The 20,839-nt window shown below is 43.2% G+C and overlaps 1 protein-coding gene across 2 annotated transcripts in view; it reads left to right on the top strand.

Annotated features, from left to right (window-relative positions):
• pappa2 (pappalysin 2) overlaps nucleotides 1-20,839 on the top strand; it is a 525,171-nt gene that overhangs the window by 124,741 nt on the left and 379,591 nt on the right. The window lies entirely within an intron of this gene.

The raw sequence follows: 20,839 nt of genomic DNA on the forward strand, positions 1-20,839 counted from the left end.
TCTCAGATTCTCCAGTATTGGCTGTTTCTACTATCTCTGACACTTAACATGCATATAGTCTGACCTAAAATGTCACCTCTTTACACTGATAAAACCTTTTGTTGTTTCTGGCCAGTGTCTTGAAAGGAATTCGGGAATTTACGTATACATATTAATCAATTAAAACTTTCTAATTGATTAAAGATTTAACAGCATCTTAGGTTTGTTTAGTATATCCCCATTGGTGGTGTGACCCTTTGGTCTTTTACTGATAAATTCTGTGCGTTGAGGTTGGTTGGCTCTCCGAGCTGCAACCTGAGCTACAGATTTACTCCAAAACCTTATAAATTCTTTGTCTGACAGTATCTCCCTCACTACTACCTGAAGAAAGAGTAAGACTCTGAAATCTTGTGTTTTCAAATAAACCTGTTGGACACTAATCTGGTGTCATTAGATTTCTGACCTTGTTACCCCAGTCCAACACTGGCACCTCAATGTTACGGCTTCCTTTCTTACAATGGCAAAAATAGGATCCATGTGATCTCAACACTGAGTTCAAACAGCTCTGCTGAATTTTGGTCTACCTTGATGTGATTCAGACTTATCCCTTTGCACACAAGCAGAAATGGAATCGGTTGGAAATGTGGACAGGGCTTCCACATCTGAATCTAACGTAGCAGTTTTAAGGTCAGCAAAGCCTTCCTAACTCCATAAATATCTGACCCTAAGCCTTGACTATGCAGGGTCTTAAATCATCTGAGGCTCTGGTGGAGAGGAGTTTCAGGAAAAAATATGAAGTAAGAAATATTTGGATGACATGTTTGAACTGAGGCCTGACCTGTTCCTCCATGTGACTCCGAAAGAACCTGCAGCATTGTTTTAATCACTGAATTGTTACAGAAAAGAAGGACACCATTCAGCCCATCACGTCTGCCCTGACTCTCTGAACATTTTAAATAGTACTAATCTCACACCTTTTTTTCATGCTACTGCACATTGGTTTTCTTTAAAAAAAATCAAAACAATGCCTTTTGAATCCATCCCTCAATTTAACTTGCGTCCACCACACTTTCAAGCAGTGCGTTCCAGATCCTAAGTAGTCACCGTGTGAAAATGTTAATCTCGCCTCGTAATTACTTCCCTTAGAAACCTCCCCAGAACATGTGGCTTACGTTTAGGTCCTAGATTGTTTTTCAGGAGTCTGGGCCTCAGAACATGCTTTGCTGATGCTGAATTTTTACTTTGCAGTGGTCCTGATGTTGTGTAAAAGAGCCCTCACTTTGTTAGAGATAATGGGAACTGCAGATGCTGGAGATTCCAAGATAATAAAATGTGAGGCTGGATGAACACAGCAGGCCAAGCAGCATCTCAGGAGCACAAAAGCTGACGTTTCGGGCCTGGACCCTTCATCAGAGAGGGGGATGGGGGGAGGGAACTGGAATAAATAGGGAGAGAGGGGGAGGCGGACCGAAGATGGAGAGTAAAGAAGATAGGTGGAGAGGGTGTAGGTGGGGAGGTAGGGAGGGACCTATCCCCTCCCTACCTCCCCACCTACACCCTCTCCACCTATCTCCTTTACTCTCCATCTTCGGTCCGCCTCCCCCTCTCTCCCTATTTATTCCAGTTCCCTCCCCCCATCCCCCTCTCTGATGAAGGGTCCAGGCCCGAAACGTCAGCTTTTGTGCTCCTGAGATGCTGCTTGGCCTGCTGTGTTCATCCAGCCTCACATTTTATTATCTTGCCCTCACTTTGTTCCCTGCTTTGGTTTTGTAACCTCTCCCTGTAGGGACCTAAGAAACCAATTGTATCTCCATTATTCCTGTTTCACTGTGAAGAGTTAACTCTGATTCAGGTCCAGGATTGAAGCAAAACTATTCCTTCCTGATGAGCTCAGTAACTTGCTATGCGCCGAGCCTATTGACGGAACCATTAGGCTTTCACCTCTGGTTGTCATTATTAAATGCATATTTTTGTTACATGCTATCCTGTATTGGTAATGGTACAGTGATGCTTAGGTATCAAAATGATTGGCTTTTTCAACCTTTAACTGCTTAGCAGTCAGCAATGTATTAGCTTGCTAAAACCAAAGATGAAGCCCACATCAGTGTGTTGTATTATGCAAACTGGAATCAAAATAGCTTAAAGCGCGAAGGGATATGGGCCAAATGCAGGTGGGGTGGGACTGGTTTAGTTTGGGCTTATGTTTAGCAAGGACTGGTTGGACTGAAGGTTCTGTTTCTGTGCTATGTGACTCTATGACTGTATATATAACTTCTACCTCAGCAGCTCCCAAAATGCACTTTAAACAGTAAGTGGCAAGTCACTATTAGATGACCATATTACATCAATACCCTTTAGTATTATGGTCGCTGTCATTAGCAGTGTCAGCTTTTAGCCTCTGAACCCTTGAATGTTCCCCAGAGGATGATGAAAGAAGCTTTGTGAAAACAAAGCCCAAAGCTGAGTGCTTTCCTCTTCTGGAATAAATAAGACGCTTTGTCGCAGCAACAAAAGCAAAGTTGCCGGAAAAGCTCAGCAGGTCTGGCAGCAGCTGTGAAGGCAAAAACAGAGTTAACGTTTTGAGCCTGGTGACCCTTCCTCAGAATTGAGGCATACACATTGTCTCTAACTAGGGTCACATTTGTCAAGGTGTTCTTTCTCTCCCAGGAACGTAAGTAGATCATGCAGCCAGTTATAACTGGCAGTGGAGTCAAAGGTTATCTAGGTTGGAGAGGAAAGCACAAGGCCACATTGGATCAACCATGATCTTATCAAATGGCCAAACATTGCTCCTAATTTGAACGTCTCTGAGCTTAAGAAAACAATGGAGAATGTCTTCCTCTTGATAGAAAGATCAAGAACCAGATGACATCGTCGCGGGAGGAGGGCATCATTTGGAACTGAAGGGACAGGGCAAGAGGAAAATATTATTTGATGCAGCGAGTGGCTGTGATCTGGAAAGCAAGGCCTGAGACTGCAGTGCAGGTGGAATCAATCAGTAGAACTGGCCAGTTATCTAAAGTTCATCACTTGCAAGGCTACAAGGAGAAGGTGGGAGAGTAGCATTGGATGAGTTGGTTGTGCACAGAGTTGGGCTGAATGACCTGTTACAGAGTAGTCATAGAACATTCCTATGACTCAACCTATTGAGCTGGCTCTGCCATTCAGTTAAATTCTGGATGATCTTTAGCATTCACCTGCATCATTTTAACATCCATCATTAACCTCACATAATAAAACCTTAGGGAATCACATTCATTAAGTCTCCGCCCACTACTTCCAATCGTTTTGGGGAGAGAATTCTCCGTCTTGAGATTTTTGAATATTTTGGAAATAACAATGCTTTCTGATTCTGAATTTTGAAGCTCTAATTTTAACTTGTTTCCCCCCACAGTGGTCGAGAACGCCTTTGACAGCGTCTCCTGCATTTCCCGCAACACGTCCCTCACACCCCGCCCCCGCCACAACCGCCCAAAGAGGATCCCCCTCGTTCTCACACACCACCCCACCAACCTCCGGATACAACGCATCATCCTCCGACACTTCCGCCATCTACAATCCGACCCCACCACCCAAGACATTTTTCCATCCCCACCCCTGTCTGCTTTCCGGAGAGACCACTCTCTCCGTGACTCCCTTGTCCAATGTGGTATACTGCATCCACTGTACCCGGTGTGGCCTCCTCTACATTGGGGAAACCAAGCGGAGGCTTGGGGACCGCTTTGCAGAACACCTCCGCTCAGTTTGCAATAAACAACTGCACCTCCCAGTTGCAAACCATTTCCACTCCCCCTCCCATTCTTTAGATGACATGTCCATCATGGGCCTCCTGCAGTGCCACAATGATGCCACCCGAAGGTTCCAGGAACAGCAACTCATATTCAGCTTGGGAACCCTGCAGCCCAATGGTATCAATGTGGACTTCACCAGCTTCAAAATCTCCCCTTCCCCCACCACATCCCAAAACCAGCCCAGTTCGTCCCCTCCCCCCACTGCACCATACAACCAGCCCAGCTCTTCCCCTCCACCTACTGCATCCCAAAACCAGTCCAACCTGTCTCTGCCTCCCTAACCTGTTCTTCATCTCACCCATCCCTTCCTCCCACCCCAAGCCGCACCTCCATCTCCTATCTACTAACCTCATCCCACCTCCCTGACCTTACACTCTCCTCTCCACCTATCTTCTTTTCTCTCCATCTTCGGTCCGCCTCCCCCTCTCTCCCTATTTATTCCAGAACCCCCACCCCATCCCCCTCTCTGATGAAGGGTCTAGGCCCGAAACGTCAGCTTTTGTGCTCCTGAGATGCTAGTGGGCCTGCTGTGTTCGTCCAGCCTCGCATTTCGTTGTCTTGGATTCTCCAGCATCTGCAGTTCCCATTATCACCTCTTGGTGATTTATGTTCTGGGTTTTCCAACCATGGAAGATCATTTCCCTGAATCTATGGATTTTGTTTTAACATTCTGAACTCCTCAGTCAGGACATCCTGGCTGTAAGTTTTGTGAAAACCTTAGAACATAGAACATTACAGTGCAGTACAGGCCCTTCAGCCCTCGATGTTGCGCCGACCTATGAAACCAATCTGAAGCCCATCTAACCTACACTATTCCATTATTATCCATATGTTTGTCCAATGACCATTTAAATTCCCTTAAAATTGGCAAGTCTACTACTATTGTAGGCAGGGCATTCTACGCTCTGAATAAAGAACCTACCTCTGACATCTGTCCTATATCTATCACCCCTCAATTTGAAGCTATGTCCCTTCGTCCTAGCCATCACCATCTGAGGAAAAAGGCTCTCACTCCCACCCTATCCGATCTTCTGAACATCTTGTATGTCTCTTAAGTCACCTCTTAACCTTCTCTCTCATGAAAAAAGCCTCAAGCCCCTCAGCCTTTCCTCATACGACCTTCCCTCCATACCAGGCAACATCCTGGTAAATCTCCTCTGCACCCTATCCAATGCTTCCACATCCTTCCTATGATGCGGCGACCAGACCTTGGAGAAATGACCGAATCTTAATTTGCCTCTGATCTTTCCATGAAGCTACAGTGAGACACAGGACATTCCAGGGGATTAACCTGTGGTATCTGTAATTTTGAAGTCTTTCAAACATTTTCAAACCCATCACTCATTGTCACATAACCTACATCTGGACATGCCCTTCCCTTTATGACATGATCGTCTTCTGTGTCTGGTGATGGGCTTGTTTCTAGAAACCTAATGGAAAACCACCAACTTCCATAGCTTCTACTAACCCAATGCCCAATGATATCGAACTGAACTGAGCTAAAATTGTGTTGCTGACAGTCTGCTTTCTGACTGTGCAAACCCCTTGTGAGAGTGACAGCCTCTCATCCTCAGCCTTATGGAGCCAAGCCAATGCCTAGGGACTGAAAATTCCTCTCCCACTATATAAGGATATGGGCATTGTGAGTCAGCCTACAGCCCAAGGACTATAGTGGTTCAAGAAGGTAGCGCACCACCACCACCTTTTCGAGGGCAACTAGGGATTGGCAACAAATGCTGGCCCAGCCAATGATGCCCACATCCCATGAGCGAATGCAAAATAATTGGAGACAGGTGATGTCTGTCGGAAATAGCCTGTTTTGCAACTAACAAACAGTCAGGAAATCCAGCCCATTTACCCAAGAATCTCTGCCAATCACAACATGCAGAAACTATATTAAAGTCAGTGACTTCTAATTATAGCAGGGGGCTGTGTCTCCAATAAGGTGCTGGGGGTGGAAGGCACTAACATATAAATGATGTATGTAATGTCTCGTGAAAATGCCACTGAGTTAACCACTGCTGTACGCACTGGCTGGAGAGAGCGTGGATTGCATGTTGTGTTTCTCATGAGCGCAGTACTGACCAGTTGAAATCAAACAATAGTCCACCCAAAGAAAACGCCAGTGTGTTACTGCTCACATGGAGGTACTTTGTAAGAGCGCATTCTGTTCCAGTAAAACAGTAGCATATTAACCCTAATCTGTTCAGAGCCTCCTTGAGCACACAAACACACAGCCCTGCAATGTGCTATTCCCCAGGCATCCTCTTTAATGGTTAGCTACTATCAGTCTGTTTTGCATTTATGACTGCTTCTTTCCCAGATCATAGACCCCTTTCCCCGTGTAGCCTCACAGATTAGACCCATGCAAGCTGCTGGAATAACAGAAAGGGTTAGCATGCTCACTGTTGTCTCTGGGTTTGTTTAAAAACCAATAGCCTGTTAATCTGTCTTTGTTAGCTTTGTGTAATATGGTAAGGGGCAGTAAGTCAGTGTATGTGTCATCTAACCCAATGCCAAGGGATGAAAGCCAGAAAACCCTCAACGTGCTTTTTGACCAATTCAGACATTTTCAGGTGTGTTCACTCTGTAATCTGGGAAGTGCAGTAGCCAAACCTATACACAGCAAGATCCTACAAACAGCAACATGATAATAGCTAGGTAACTTTTTTATTTGTTTGTGATGTTAGTGGAGGGGTACATATTTAGTCTGGACAACAGGGAAAACACCCTTTGCCTTCTGCAAAATAGTTCCTAGGAATATTTTACATCTGCAGACTATTGGCTCATTAAACGTCCATTCGGAACAATGACATCTCTGACAGTTCAGCACTCCCGCAGAACAATGCTGGAGTGTCAGCTTTGGTTTGTCTGTGACAATTTAATTGAGAGATTGACAGTCTAATATCTTTGAATTGACCCAGCATTGAGAGAACGGCTGTCCTTTACCTTTGAACTGTTCGTATACTTCGTATCATGTTTGAATTCCAATCAACTGATGCAATTGGGTGGGTGGTGATTGGATAACTCTTTATCAATATTCTGTCAGTGGAAGTGATAATGATTAATCTCATAGAGCATACGAGCATGTGAATTATGAGTCTGCTGTCCCATTCAATAAAATTTTGTCTGGTCTATTTGCGTTTTGATTTCTACTTTCCCAATTACTTTCACAATGAGAGTTTGTATACTTCATTTTTAAAAATACCCAGTGACTGCCTCCACTGCTTTCTGAGGCTAAACTCTCACAAGAGAAAGCAATTTCTTGTCTCTCCTGAAAGTGGTGACCCCAATTCAGAAAAGGCGCCATTCAAGATCTTGCACAGTCATCCCCCAACTCAAACTCCAGCAGAATCGAACCCAGCCTATGTAAACCTAACCTCATAAGATAACCCACTCAATCCTTGTGTCAATCTAGTAAACCTCCTCTGAATCACCTCTAATGCATTAGATCCTTCCTTAGAAAATCCAAGCTGCACACAATATTCGAGATGTAACCTCTCACCAGTGCCCTTTTTATTTAAGCTGCAACATAATATCTTTTCTCTTACAATAAAGGGTTATATTTCTTTAGCATTCTTAAACACCTGGTGTACCTGCATACTGATATTTTGTGACTCGTCCTGTAGAACATCTCAATATTTTTGTACCTTGTAATTCTGTAGCTGTTCTCAATTTAAGTGACAATCTATTTTTTCCTTTCAAGGTGAATAACTTCACACTTCCCACAATTTACTCCATCTGCCGGATTTTGTGCCATTAACTCAACCTATCTACACTGTTGTGTCCTCTTCATAATCTACTTATCTACCTATCTTTGTGTTGACCACAAACTTGTATATTGTGCCTTAAATGCCCCCATCATAAATATAAATTGTAAAAAGCTTTGGCTCCAGCATAGTTTCCGATCAAACTCAACCCATGGCAATGCAAAAATGGTCCAATTAAGCAAACACTCTGTTTTCTGCCGCCAGCAAATCCTTTATCTGTGCCATTTAGCTGCTACAACATGAACTTGTAATTTGTTCAATAATTTTTTCTGTGACACAAATGCTTATGCAGTAGTGATTGGTTTGTAGAGAAAGATACCATTCTCCACATGACATCCAGACATGGAACTACACCTGTTACTCTCATCTAGTATTTACATAACTTTTTAGAACACTGTGTTACACTTCAATAAATGTCATACAAACAAATTATCCAGTAGTATGTGTGAAAATGCTAACTGTGTCAGAAGAAAATATCTAACAGTTGTCTCCAGCTTTAACAGATAAGCTAATAAATGTGAAAACGTTAATTTTTTTGCCCAGTTTTGTGCAGTACTTTGGTCAATATCTGCTTGCAACGATTGACGTTGAAGGAGGTAATAACGTCAACTCTCACAAGCAGTGTGGCAAGTGAAAGGGTAGCTTATATTGTGCAAAAGTTCAGAAGTCTCGAGTTTTGGCATAGTGCGAATCTTTGGTGCAGGTGTAGGTGTTTAAGGTTTTTGAGGGTCATCATGCCAAGTCCCCCACCCAAAGTGATGCTCCGGCATTGGGACCCCTGCAAGGCTGGTCCTTCCAAGTTGGCACATAAGCGGGCTCTCAGAAAACAGTGACATTAATGGGGTGTGCTCCACCAGAAGGCAACTGAATTTATTGTGGCACAGCTAGCCAGAAGTAGACTAACTTCTGTAGCTGATTCCTTTGGTCCTGGCGTAATGTGAGCTTAAAATATTGTATGAAGACCATTTGTGGCGCTGTTAGATCTGAGTGGAATGGATAACATTTAAAACCAGACTCTGTTTGATCACTGTTTTAGCTTGCTGTGCTCCTTCCTCATTGCATCACTCAGAAACATATCAGTGAGTTTTCTTGATCTGTTTTGATTACAGAGAGATACTGCCAGTTAAACTGTGCTGAGTAAAGATAGGCATAATATTTAAAACCAGACACTGTTTGATCATTAGCTTGCTGTGCCCCTTCCTCACTGCATCACTCAGAAACATATCAGTGAGCTTTCTTGTTCTGTTTTGATTACAGAGAGATACTGCCAGTTAAACTGTGCCGAATAAACATTGGCATCTGATCGCAAGTGAAGTACACTTCCACATGGTTGCCCTTTCCCATATTATGATGTATGTCTGTTTTTGAAAGATTTTCTTCCCTTCTGCTTCCCTCCCCCACAGTCGCGGTGATTCAACACCTGTCGCTAAATGTGAACTTCTGCACACTACTCTCGGTCTTTACCAAGGTTTCTCTACCACTCTGTGAAAAAGTTAGAAATGGTATCACATGGGCTTAGAGCCGTTGCCTGAAAACATTGGCACAAGGTTCTGCACAAAGGGTCCTCGTTTCAACAAAACTCTGTCAGGCTTGGCATGGACCCTTGGGGGAATTGAATGTCACTGAGATGAAAGAGAAGCACCCGTGGCAAATGTTGCAGGCGAGTAGGACTGCTGCTTAAGGCTGCGCATGAATGCAGTCTTTTTATTTTGTACTTCTGCCTGTCCCTTTAAGGGCTGCTGTAGCACTGGAATTACTAACTTGAATCATTTGCCAGGGCTTTGATTAAATGTTTAGTAAGAAGGCGAGGTAAAATTTCTGACTGAGGCACACAGTTAGGCCATTGGAATCTTTAACATCATAAGAACATACCAGGATCTGTTATAACCTTTGCCAAAGCAAGATACACTCAGCAGCAGATATTTATGACATGTCAGAGACTCTGTTGCACATCACATTAGGTATTTATTGAATGACTGTGTTACGTCTAGTTCAGAACTTCTACTACTTGTACAGTACATCACACCTGGAACCTGGGGCCAGGATTTCTCCAGGGGTTTCCCTTGTCTTTCGTGGAAAATTGGCAGATACTTCTGAGAAATGGCACTGATAGCTGAAGATATGGAAATCAGCAGAACTCCTGTGTGCATTGTAGCTGCAGATTCCCAGTTCTGAGTGCTATGCTTAGCCTTGGGCATCTTTGTGGAATTCAAGGCATGGATTTTTGCTACAGAACTGGATAGTCCCAGACCCACTCTGGTAGAAATGCCTTCAGAGTAATCTCTTTGACTCTGGGCCCAAGATGGTGAGGTGGAGGAATTTGTCCCAGCTGTATTAAAGATGGTTAGGTCCTTTTAGCTCTCACTCCATGCACCCTAACCACTTGCTACACCAACTTCACCTTCTCCCATGACCCCCCTTAGCCCCTATGCCAACTCAAGTCCACCTCCACACATCCTCATCACCTCTTCTCACTTCAACGCCAACTCTCAGCCCTCTCATGTTCATTTACCTATTATACATTATGTATGGAACAAATAAGCTCTGTAGTAACCATTGCATTTATGCTGTCCCTATAATCATAAAAAAGACTGATACATATACAGAATGAAGCTGTTCAGATTTACTGAGAGTGATCATAGAGTCTCCAAAGTGTGTGAGTAGGCCATTTGGCCCTGGAGTCCACACTGTCCCCTCTTCCTATATCCCACATTTCCTATGGCAAATCCAGCTAGACTGCACATATCTGGACACCATAGGCAATTTAACATGACCAGTCCACCTAACCTGCAAATCATTGGACTGTGGGAGGTTACTGAAACATCTGGAATCGAACTCGGATCCCCGACAATGTGCGGTAGCAGTGCTAACCATTGAGCCACCATATTCTTTTCTGCCAATTACCTTCAAACTGTCCTCTGGCTTCTGATCTTGCTACAAGGGGAAAGAGTTTTTCCCTCTCTGCTATATCTGAGGCCCATATCATCTTGATAAAATACTCTTTCTGTTTTCCCATTTCTGGTATGACACAACATTGAATGGTTAGATTGAGTAGAATGCATTCATTATGTAATATTTCATTACATTTAATACGAGTTAGCAACTTCTCCCCATGTTGTACTCTGATCAGATGTTTATACCAAGTATCAAATTTCTACCTGAAATGTCTTTATATCACAGTTTTAACAAAGGTACAACTTCTGGCCTCAGACGGTATTATGTAGTATCTGCATCTTTTTGTGTCATACATTGGGTTTGGCCTTAAATGTTTGCTGATGCAGGGAATTATGCATGTGATCAGTATTTCTACAGTACATTATATCAACATAATTTAAAGCCAAAAAGTAATATTTCTCTCTAGCTCAACCCTTCTAAGCACCTCATCCCTTATCAGCATTCAATTGTAACTTAAATATAGCTCCACTTAGAACATAGAACGTAGAACATCGAAAAGTACAGCACAGTACAGGCCCTTCAGCCCACGATGTTGTGCCGTGGAATAATCCTAATCCAAAAGTAAAATAACCTAACCTACATCCCCCTCAATTCACTGCTGTCCATGTGTATGTCCAGCAGTCACTTAAATGTCACTAAATGACTCCGCTTCCACGAATACCACTAGCAAACTATTCCATGCTCTCTGGGTGAAGAACCTCCCTCTGACGTCTCCTCTATACCTTCCTCCTAACACCTTAAAACTATGACCCCTCGTGGCAGTCAGTCCTGCCCTGGGGAAAAGTCTCTTGCTATTGACTCTATCCATGCCTCTTGTACATCTCGATCAGGTCACCTCTCTTCCTCTTTCTCTCCAGAGAGAAAAGCCCGAGCTCAGTCAACCTCTCCTTGTAAGACAAGCCCTCCAGTCCAGGCAGCATCCTGGTAAACCTCCTTTGCACCCTCTCAAAAGCCTCCACATCTTTCCTATAATAGGGTGACCAGAACTGGACACAATATTCCAAGTGTGGTCTCACCAGGGTTTTGTAGAGCTGCAGCATAACCTCGCGGCTCTTAAACTCGATCCCCCTGTTAATGAAAAGCAAAACACCATATGCTTTCTTAACAACCTTATCCACTTGGGTGGCAACTTTGAAGGAGCTATGCATTTGAACACCAAGATCCCGCTGTCTTCCACACTGCCGAGAATCCTGCCTTAAGTCCTATATTCAGCATTTAAGTTCGACCTTCCAAAATGCATCACCTCGCATTTATCCAGGTTGAACTCCATCTGCCATTTCTCAGCCCAGCTCTGCATACTGTCAATGTCTCGCCGAAGCCTGCGATAGCCCTTGATACCTTCAACGGCACCTCCAACCTTTGTGTCATCAGCAAACATGCTAAGCCACCCCTCAACCTCCTCATCTAAGTCATTTATAAAAACTACAAAGAGCAGAGGCCCAAGAACAGAGCCCTGCGAGACATCACTCAGCACTGACCTCCGGGCAGAATACTTACCATCTACAACCACTCTCTGCCTCCTGTCAGCCAACCAATTCTGAATCCAGACAGCCAGATCACCCTGTATCCCATACCTCCTGACTTTATGAATGAGCCTGCCGTGGAGAACCTTATCAAATGCCTTGCTGAAGTCCATGTACACCACATCCACTGCTCGACCCTTGTCAACCTGTCTCGTGACCTCCTCAAACAACTCAATAAGATTTGTAAGGCATGACCTGCCCCTCACAAAGCCATGCTGACTCCCTTTAATCATGCTATGCTTTTCCAAATAGTCATAAATCCTATCCCTTGGAATTCTTTCCAAAACCTTGCTAACCACAGACGTAAGACTGACTGGTCTGTAATTTCCAAGGATTTCCCTATTCCCTTTCTTGAAAAGAGGAACAACATTTGCCTCCCTCCAATCATCTGGTACGACTCCCATGGAGAGTGAGGAAGCAAAGATCTTCACCAGCGGCTTAGCAACCTCCTTTCTCGCTTCCCGGAGCAACCTAGGATAAATCTGGTCTGGCCCTGGGGACTTATCAATCTTAATGTTCGCTAAAATTTCCAGCACAATGGTACATACGAAATGTGTCATTGTTCATCCCTTGTTTTTATTTCTTATCATTTTAAAAATCTTTTTTCTGATATTTTACTTCTGATCTAAGTTCCTATTGTCCAATTTTACTGCTAATTATTTTGTTTCATCTAAGTATTTAATTTTTTTTCTCTTTATTTATTCATGGGATGAAGGTGCCGCTGGCTAGACAGTTATTGTCCATCCCTAATTGCCCAGAGGGCAGTTAGGAGTCAACCACATTTCTGTGGGTCTGGAGTCACATGTAGACCAGACCAGATAAGGATGACAGTTTCCTTCTCTAAAAGACATTAGTGAACCAGATGGGTTTTTCCCTGACAATCGATTCATGGTCATCATTAGATTCTTCATTCCAGATATTTATTGAATTCAATTCTACCATCTGGGATTTGAACCCAAGACCCCAGATTGTTTTCTGTGTCTCTAGATTAACAGTCCAGTGATAATACCACTAGGCCATCACCTCTGTTCTGTACTTCAGCAACATTGATTTTTTTAATATTGCCTTCTGTCTGGTGCGCACATAACATTTTTCAAATTTGCCTCATCATTTCGAGTAATTTATGTTCCTTCGTAGTGTGGAGACTGTACCATGATAATCACAAGTGGAAGAATTTCATACGAAATGCATGTTCTTATCCACAAATAAGCAGTCACACCAGCACATCAAAATGACACTGATCTAGCTCCGAAATCCCAGAATTAAAATAACTTTTGTAATTTCTTTACCACGATGATACAATTACTATCACCTTCTGCTATTGGTCCAATACATTTACCTCGTCTTTGTGTTACCTACTTACATTACATTAAATACTTGCCAAGTAGATATTTGTTAAACTCACTCTTGTGACATCTGCCCAGTTCTAAATGATTCCACTCGTGCAGAGCCTGAGTTGCATCCTCTGCTTTGAATGTTTTCTTCGTTTGTGTGCCATTTACAAAATTTGCCAGTTTTACATTTAGCATGCAGGCTCATCGTGTTAGTGAGATGTGACAGATGTCTTTGCACTGACTCCTGTAACTTTCCCTGTGTTTAATGTTACGTCATTGTCCAGTATGCTGTGCTCCTACCCTTCACTCCCCAGGTTCAAACTCTTAAGTTGTCAAATGTTTTCTGACAATTTAAATAAGTGTCAGTCTCAGAAATTATCCCCCCACTCCCTGCATTTTTAAAAAAATATGCAAAAGTTTTTTTTTAAATGGCCGTTGGGCTTTCTTGTTGCTGAAGTAAACAGGTTAAGACTGGAAGGCAAATCCGTCAGCTGTGGTGGCTTCCATAGGTGAATAGGCCATGTGTTCTTACACAGGTGGACAAATACAACAGCAGATTTTTTTGAAGGGAAACAAGGCTCCTTGCTCTTCATGAGTTAGAGCAATAATCGGTTTCTGTATACCTTTTCTCTTTGAGCTCCCTTAGTTAAGCCCCCTTGCCCTCTCTTGTGGGTGGTTCTCAAAGCCACTTTCTTGAAATTCTGGCTGTTCTTAGCCAGTATTTCTATTACTTACACAGTTCAAATTCAAAAGACTGACATGTTAACTCAAAATAAATTATGATTCTACAAAGCAAAGAAGTCAATTTTCCAGAATCCCCCTTTTTAAGGTTCTTTCTTCCAACTGCAGTTCCTCTTTGAAGCTTGAATTCTCAAATCTCCATTATCTGTTTGCAAACTCCTGCAATGTCAAGAGTCTTGACATATCTAGACAAGTCCCACCATAATCCACTTAGAGCTTGTAGCTGTTCGTCCAGGTGATTTGTAGTAGCCTTTTATTTAGCCTCTCGCCCTATAGATGTCAAATATTCTTTCCTCAACCAGAATTTACTAAAACCCTTTGTGAGATCTTAATCTGGTCGGAATGGTTGCTATAATGATCTGCGTAGCAGTCCTTGCCCTTTGTGGTGTGCAACATGTAGCGATAATCCTGAGAAATACTATAATATGAAGTTTCTTTTACATCTACTGCCTTCTGACATGCTGTATTGTCAGTCTCACAATTTCATTTTTATACTAACCTTATTCTACTTCCAGAGCTCAAAGCTTTGGGAAGATTCTTTTTAATAGTTACTCATTGGATGAGGGCATCACTGGCAAGGACAGCATTTATTGTCCCATCCCTAATTGCTCAGAGGGTAGTTAAGAGTTGAGAACATTGCTGTGGGTCTGAGGTCACATGTGGGGTAAACCAGGTTAAGGATCATAGATTCCTCTCCTAAAGGGCATTGGGGAACCAGATGGGTTTTTCCAACAATCAACAATGGTTTCACAGTCATTATTAGACTGTTAATACCAGATTATTTTTATTGGATTCAAATTTCACCATTTGCTGTGGTGGGATTCGAACTCAGGTCCGCAGGGCATTACCTGGCTTAACGGTCCAGTGATAATACGACTAGGCTTTGACCTCCTCCATATTTGCTTGTTACTTGTTTATTACGTGAAGATTGATAGATACACTGGTGTTTTTACCTATTATTTGTGTGGTGGCAAGAACAGACAGGCAAAGTAAAGACATGGGAATCAACATTGAATTAAATGGCTCATTATCTATCAGTCCAGACAGAAGGAAATTAAAATTGTTTTTCATCCGTAGAAAGTGATCCTTAGAACGGTGTTTTTTGGAGACTAGGTTGCTACACTGAATAGACCTTGGTCGCTTTTGAAGGCAGCAGTTTACGGAATGCTGAGCTGTAGTTACAGTAGTGAATGGGCACAGCCTACAAGAATAGAATAGATGCTCTAGGTTCGTTGACTGCCTGATGTCTCACCTGATGTGTTTCATCCAAAGTAGGAGTTGCCATTTTGCCAAAAGAAGGGTGTTGGATATGAGAAACATTGTTTGCGAATGAAGAACATAGACTGAGCTTTCCAAATGCTCTCCACTGGATTCTTGAAGTCACCCAGGATAGTGAGCATTTCCTCACACGTGGGTCAGTACAGAATAATGGAAGCATGAACATTGATAGATACACTGGTGTTTTTCTTGGTTACTTTTGGGAATTGGGGACGAAGTGGGGTGGATTGACATAGAATTTTCCTTTTGGAGATTCAATAGGTGGGGTCTAATCCATGACAGGACAGAATGAAGTTAAAGGGAAAGTGAGAATAAGAGAGGTTAAGAAGGACAACAGAATCAACAGAGCAGAAAACTCAAGAAGGGATCGTACAGTATCGCCAAGTGAAATAGGGATTGATAGGAAGGGTGAGGGGAGAAACAGATTAAAAATATTATATATGAATGCACAAAGCACAAGAAATAAGGTGGATGAGCTTGAGGCTCAGTTGGAAGTTGGCAAGTATGATGTTGTGGGGATAACTGAGACGTGGCTTCAAGTGGACAGGGCCTGGGAAATGAATATTTTAGGCTATACGTGCTATCGAAAGGACAGACTGGTGGGCAGAGGGGATGGGGTAGCCCTGTTGGTGAGGAATGATATTTGGTCCCTTGCGAGGGGGGACATAGAGTCAGGAGATGTAGAGTCCGTATGGATAGAGCTGAGAAATTCTAAGGGTAGAAAGACCCTAATGGGAGTTATCTACAGGCCCCCAAACAGTAGTCAGGAGGTAGGGTGCAGGTTGAATCAAGAGTTGAAATTGGCCTGTCACAAAGGTATCACTACAGTTGTTGTGAGAGATTTCAACATGTGGGTAGACTGGGAGAATCAGGATGGTACTGGACCCCAAGAAAGGGAGTTTGTAGAGTGCCTCCGAGATGGATTCTTAGAACAGCTTGGACTGGAGCCTACCAGGGAGGAGGCAATTCTGGATCTGGTGTTGTGCAATGAACCGGATTTGATCAGGGACCTCAAAGTAAAGGAGCTATTAGGAGGTAGTGACCATAATATGATAAGTTTTAATCTGCAGTTTGAGAGGGAGAAGGGAGAATTGGAAGTGTCAGTTTTGCAGTTGAATAAAGGGAACTATGGAGCTATGAGGGAGGAGCTGGCCAAAGTTCAGTGGTACAATACCCTAGCAGGGATGGCAGTGGAACAACAATGGCAGGTATTTCTGGATATAATGCAGAAGGTGCAGGATCAGTTCATACCAAAGAGGAAGAAAGATCCTAAAGGGAGGTGGGGGCAGCCATGGCTGACGAGGGAAGCTAAGGACTGTATAAAAATAAAAGAGAAGTATAACATAACAAAGATGAGTGGGAAGCCGGAGGACTGGGAAGCTTTTAAAGAGCAACAGCGGATAACTAAAAAGGCAATACACAGAGAAGAAATGAGCTATGAAGGAAAACTGGCCAAAAGTATAAAGGAGGATTGTAAAAGCTTTTTTAGGTATGTGAAAAGAAAAAAAATGGTTACGACTAATATTGGGCCCTTGAAGTCAGAAACGGGTGAATTTATTATGGGAACAAGGAAATGGCAGACGAGTTGAATAGGTACTTTGGATCTGTCTTCACTAGGGAAGACACAAGCAATCTCCCAGATGCAGTAGTGGCTGAAGGACCGAGGGTAATGGACGAACTGAAGGGTATTTATATTAGGCAGGAAATGGTGTTGGATAGACTGTTAGGTCTGAAGGCTGATAAGTCTCCGGGACCTGATGATCTGCATCCCAGGGTACTTAAGGAGGTGGCTCTAGAAGTTGTGGACGCGTTGGTAATTATTTTCCAAGGTTCTATAGATTCTGGATCAGTTCCTGTGGATTGGAAGGTGGCAAATGTTGTCCCACTTTTCAAGAAAGGAGGGAGAGAGAAAACAGGAAATTACAGACCGGTTAGCCTGACGTCAGTGGTGGGAAAGATGCTGGAGTCAATTATAAAAGATGAAATTACGACTCATTTGAATAGCAGTAACAGACTAGGTCAGAGTCAGCATGGATTTACGAAGGGGAAATCGTGCTTGACTAATCTTCTGGAATTTTTTGAGGATGTATCTATGAAGATGGATAAGAGAGAGCCAGTGGATGTAGTGTACCTGGACTTTCAGAAAGCCTTTGATAAAGTCCCGCATAGGAGATTGGTGAACAAAATTAGGGCACATGGTATTGGGGGCAAAATACTGAGTTGGATTGAAAATTGGCTGGCTGACAGGAAGCAAAGAGTAGTGATAAACGGGTCCCTTTCGGAATGGCAGGCAGTGACCAGTGGGGTACCACAAGGTTCGGTGCTGGGACCACTGCTGTTTACAATATACATTAATGATATAGACGAAGGCATTAGAAGTAATATTAGCAAATTTGCTGATGACACAAAGTTGGGTGGCAGTGTGAAATGTGAGGAGGATGTCATTAGAATACAGGGTGACTTGGACAGGCTAGGTGAGTGGACGGATGCATGGCAGATGCAGTTTAATGTGGATAAATGTGTGGTTATACACTTTGGTGGCAAGAACAGGAAGGCAGATTACTATCTCAATGGAGTCAAGTTAGGTAAAGGGGAAGCACAACGAGATCTAGGTGTTCTTGTACATCAGTCAATGAAAGCAAGCATGCAGGTACAGCAGGTCGTGAAGAAAGCTAATAACATGCTGGCCTTCATTACAAGAGGAATTGAGGAGAGGAGCAAAGAGGGCTGTACAGGGCCCTGGTGATACCGTCTGGAGTATTGTGTGCAGTTTTGGTCTCCCAATTTGAGGAAGGACATTCTTGCTATTGAGGGAGTGCAGCGTAGGTTCACGAGGTCAATTCATGGAATGGCGGGACTATCATATGTTGAAAGATTGGAGTGACTGGGCTTGTATACTCTTGAGTTTAGAAGGATGAGAGGGGATCTGATTGAGACATATAAGATTATTAAGGGATTGGACACTGTGGAGGCAGGAAGCATGTTTCCGCTGATGGGTGAGTCCAGGACCAGAGGACACAGTTTAAAAATAAGGGGTAGGCCATTTAGAACAGAGTTGAGGAAAAACTTCTTCACCCAGAGAGTGGTGGATATATGGAATGCTCTGCCCCAGAAGGCAGTGGAGGCCATCACTCTGGATGCTTTCAAGAAAGAGATAGACAGAGCTCTTAAAGATAGTGGAATCAAGGGGTATGGGGATAAGGCAGGAACAGGATACTGATTGTGGATGATCAGCCATGATTATAATGAATGGTGGTGCTGGCTCGAAGGGCCGAATGGCCTACTCCAGCACCTAGCGTCTACTGTCTATTGTCTGTTGTCTATTGTGGATGATCTGTTGCAAGAGCAGGTTTAGTGGGCCAAGTGGTATTATCTCATTCCATATTTCCTTCAATTCTGATGAACAATGATACACTTCAAACATATCGCTTTCAATTTTTCACGAGCTGTGCTGCCAAATATTGATTAAAGGGGAGCTCCACCCGATGAATTGTTCAGTGAGGAACTGAGTGATTGCTTGTTGTTAGACAGCTGCATAGCTCAGATTAGTTTGGCAAGAACTTTTGTGGTTGGATTGGGTTCAACGTTGGACTTCAGAATGACTGCTGATGGCATGGAAAGCATCTCCATTCTTAAATTATTGTTGCTGCTTGCTTCTTCTTCTTGAAAGATGTTGTTCTCTCACTGTTGTCCCACTGGCCCCTCCCCAAGAGGGAGGGAGTAGCCTCCACTTTGGCCCTCCTTCTGACATGGCCCCACTTGGCACGAGATTGCTCCACATTACCCCTGGGTGCGTGCTCGCCACATCTCAGCTGACTGCCCGCGAAAGCGAGATGGCCACATGCTCGAAGGGGCCACCCTGGGATCAGAGGATGTCGATGGAGTGTCGACTGTCTGAGCCAGCCACCAGAATGCAATAGGAGAGCACACACGAAGTAATCAAACACTGTGAAACGAAAAGAGGCTGGATTTTTTTTGCAAGTTGATGGAGGACAGGGCGGGGATGAGTTGATGGTGTGTCAGGTGAGTTTGTTTCAGTGAAGAACAGAAGCTGCTTTCAAAAGCTCCTAGTCACACCCTCAATTGCTAGGTTTGTATCTGCTTCACAAAGGGCACTATATCAATATACATCCTTTGTAAAGTGAAAGCAGCTTTGCTGCATGATCATAGAAGAGCCGCTCTCAGTAACAGTTTCTAGAAAATAATCTAGTATTTAGCGGTGCACCAGTCAAGCCTTCCGGCAATCGGACTCACCTTCAGGTTGGGGGGGTTTTAATAACTGTGGTGATATGTAAGCTGTGTCATCATTTGTTTATTTCCAGTTGCCGCAGTGTTGCATTTGACGAGCATTTTGTCCAATGATATTACATGGCACCTCCTCACACATTTAAAAGGAGAAAAAAGACGTGCATATATACAGTGCCCTCTGTGACCTCATGATACCCAAAGCATTTTGTAACTCATGAAATACTTTTGAAGTGCAGCCACTGTTGAAAGCTCAGTCAGTTTTCACATTGTAAGCTCCCATAGCAGCAATGTGATGGTGACCAGATCCACCTGAGTTTTATTGCTTTGAACTTAAATATTGGCTAGAACAGTAAGGGTCATGGGCTGTTTTTATGTTGACCAAAGTAGGCAAGTAGGGTCTTGGTTTTAACATCTCATCCAACCTCCAGAAGTACAGCCCTCCCTTGGTACTGCGTTCCAGATTTGGTCTTTATTTTTATACCGAAGTCCTGGAGTGGAGCTTAAACACAGAGCTTTCTGATTCAGATTTGATAGTACTATCAGTTGACCCACAGCCACTTCCAGGAAGCACTTAAATATCACGGTGAGGGAGAACCTGCAAAGGCTCTGTGGATCAATGAGCTAACATAAACGTGGATGACTTCTCCTATCTCTATCTAAGTTGTGCTTTCTCACATACTATTCTAAGCAAATGAGTGTTTTTTTTCAAACTGTTCCCAGTGAAGATCTCCAGTTTAGTTATACTGGCCCAAGACATGTCTTTGTTTATGCAAATACTGTTTTCGTTTGAAAGTTGGCAGTTGTGGCTAGAATACTAATTAAATTTTACTTTCTCAACAGACAGATTGTTTGAATTGTTCTGATTACAAAGGAACAATTTTTTTCTTTGTTATAAGGAAGGGGACAAAAAGAGACTGATATTTGATATGGACAATATGCAATGTAAATTCGCTGTAGCCCTACTGGAACATATGGAATACTGTCTCTCATTAGACAGAGACAACTGGTCTTGGTTTAACCATAGGGTCACTGCGACTCAGGTGAGAGGAAAGGTTGAAAAAGTCCTTCACGGTAACCTCACACTGTTGGTATCACTCTACATTACAAATCAGCCGCCAGCAACCTGAGCTTGGCCTGGGGAGTGACCTTGGACGTTCCTAGTCTCTACGACTCAGTTGTTCATTGAATGAAGTTACTGATCTCGAACCTGGGGAAGCTCA

Source organism: Stegostoma tigrinum, chromosome 8, assembly GCF_030684315.1.
Source record: "Stegostoma tigrinum isolate sSteTig4 chromosome 8, sSteTig4.hap1, whole genome shotgun sequence".
Taxonomy (NCBI): domain Eukaryota; kingdom Metazoa; phylum Chordata; class Chondrichthyes; order Orectolobiformes; family Stegostomatidae; genus Stegostoma; species Stegostoma tigrinum.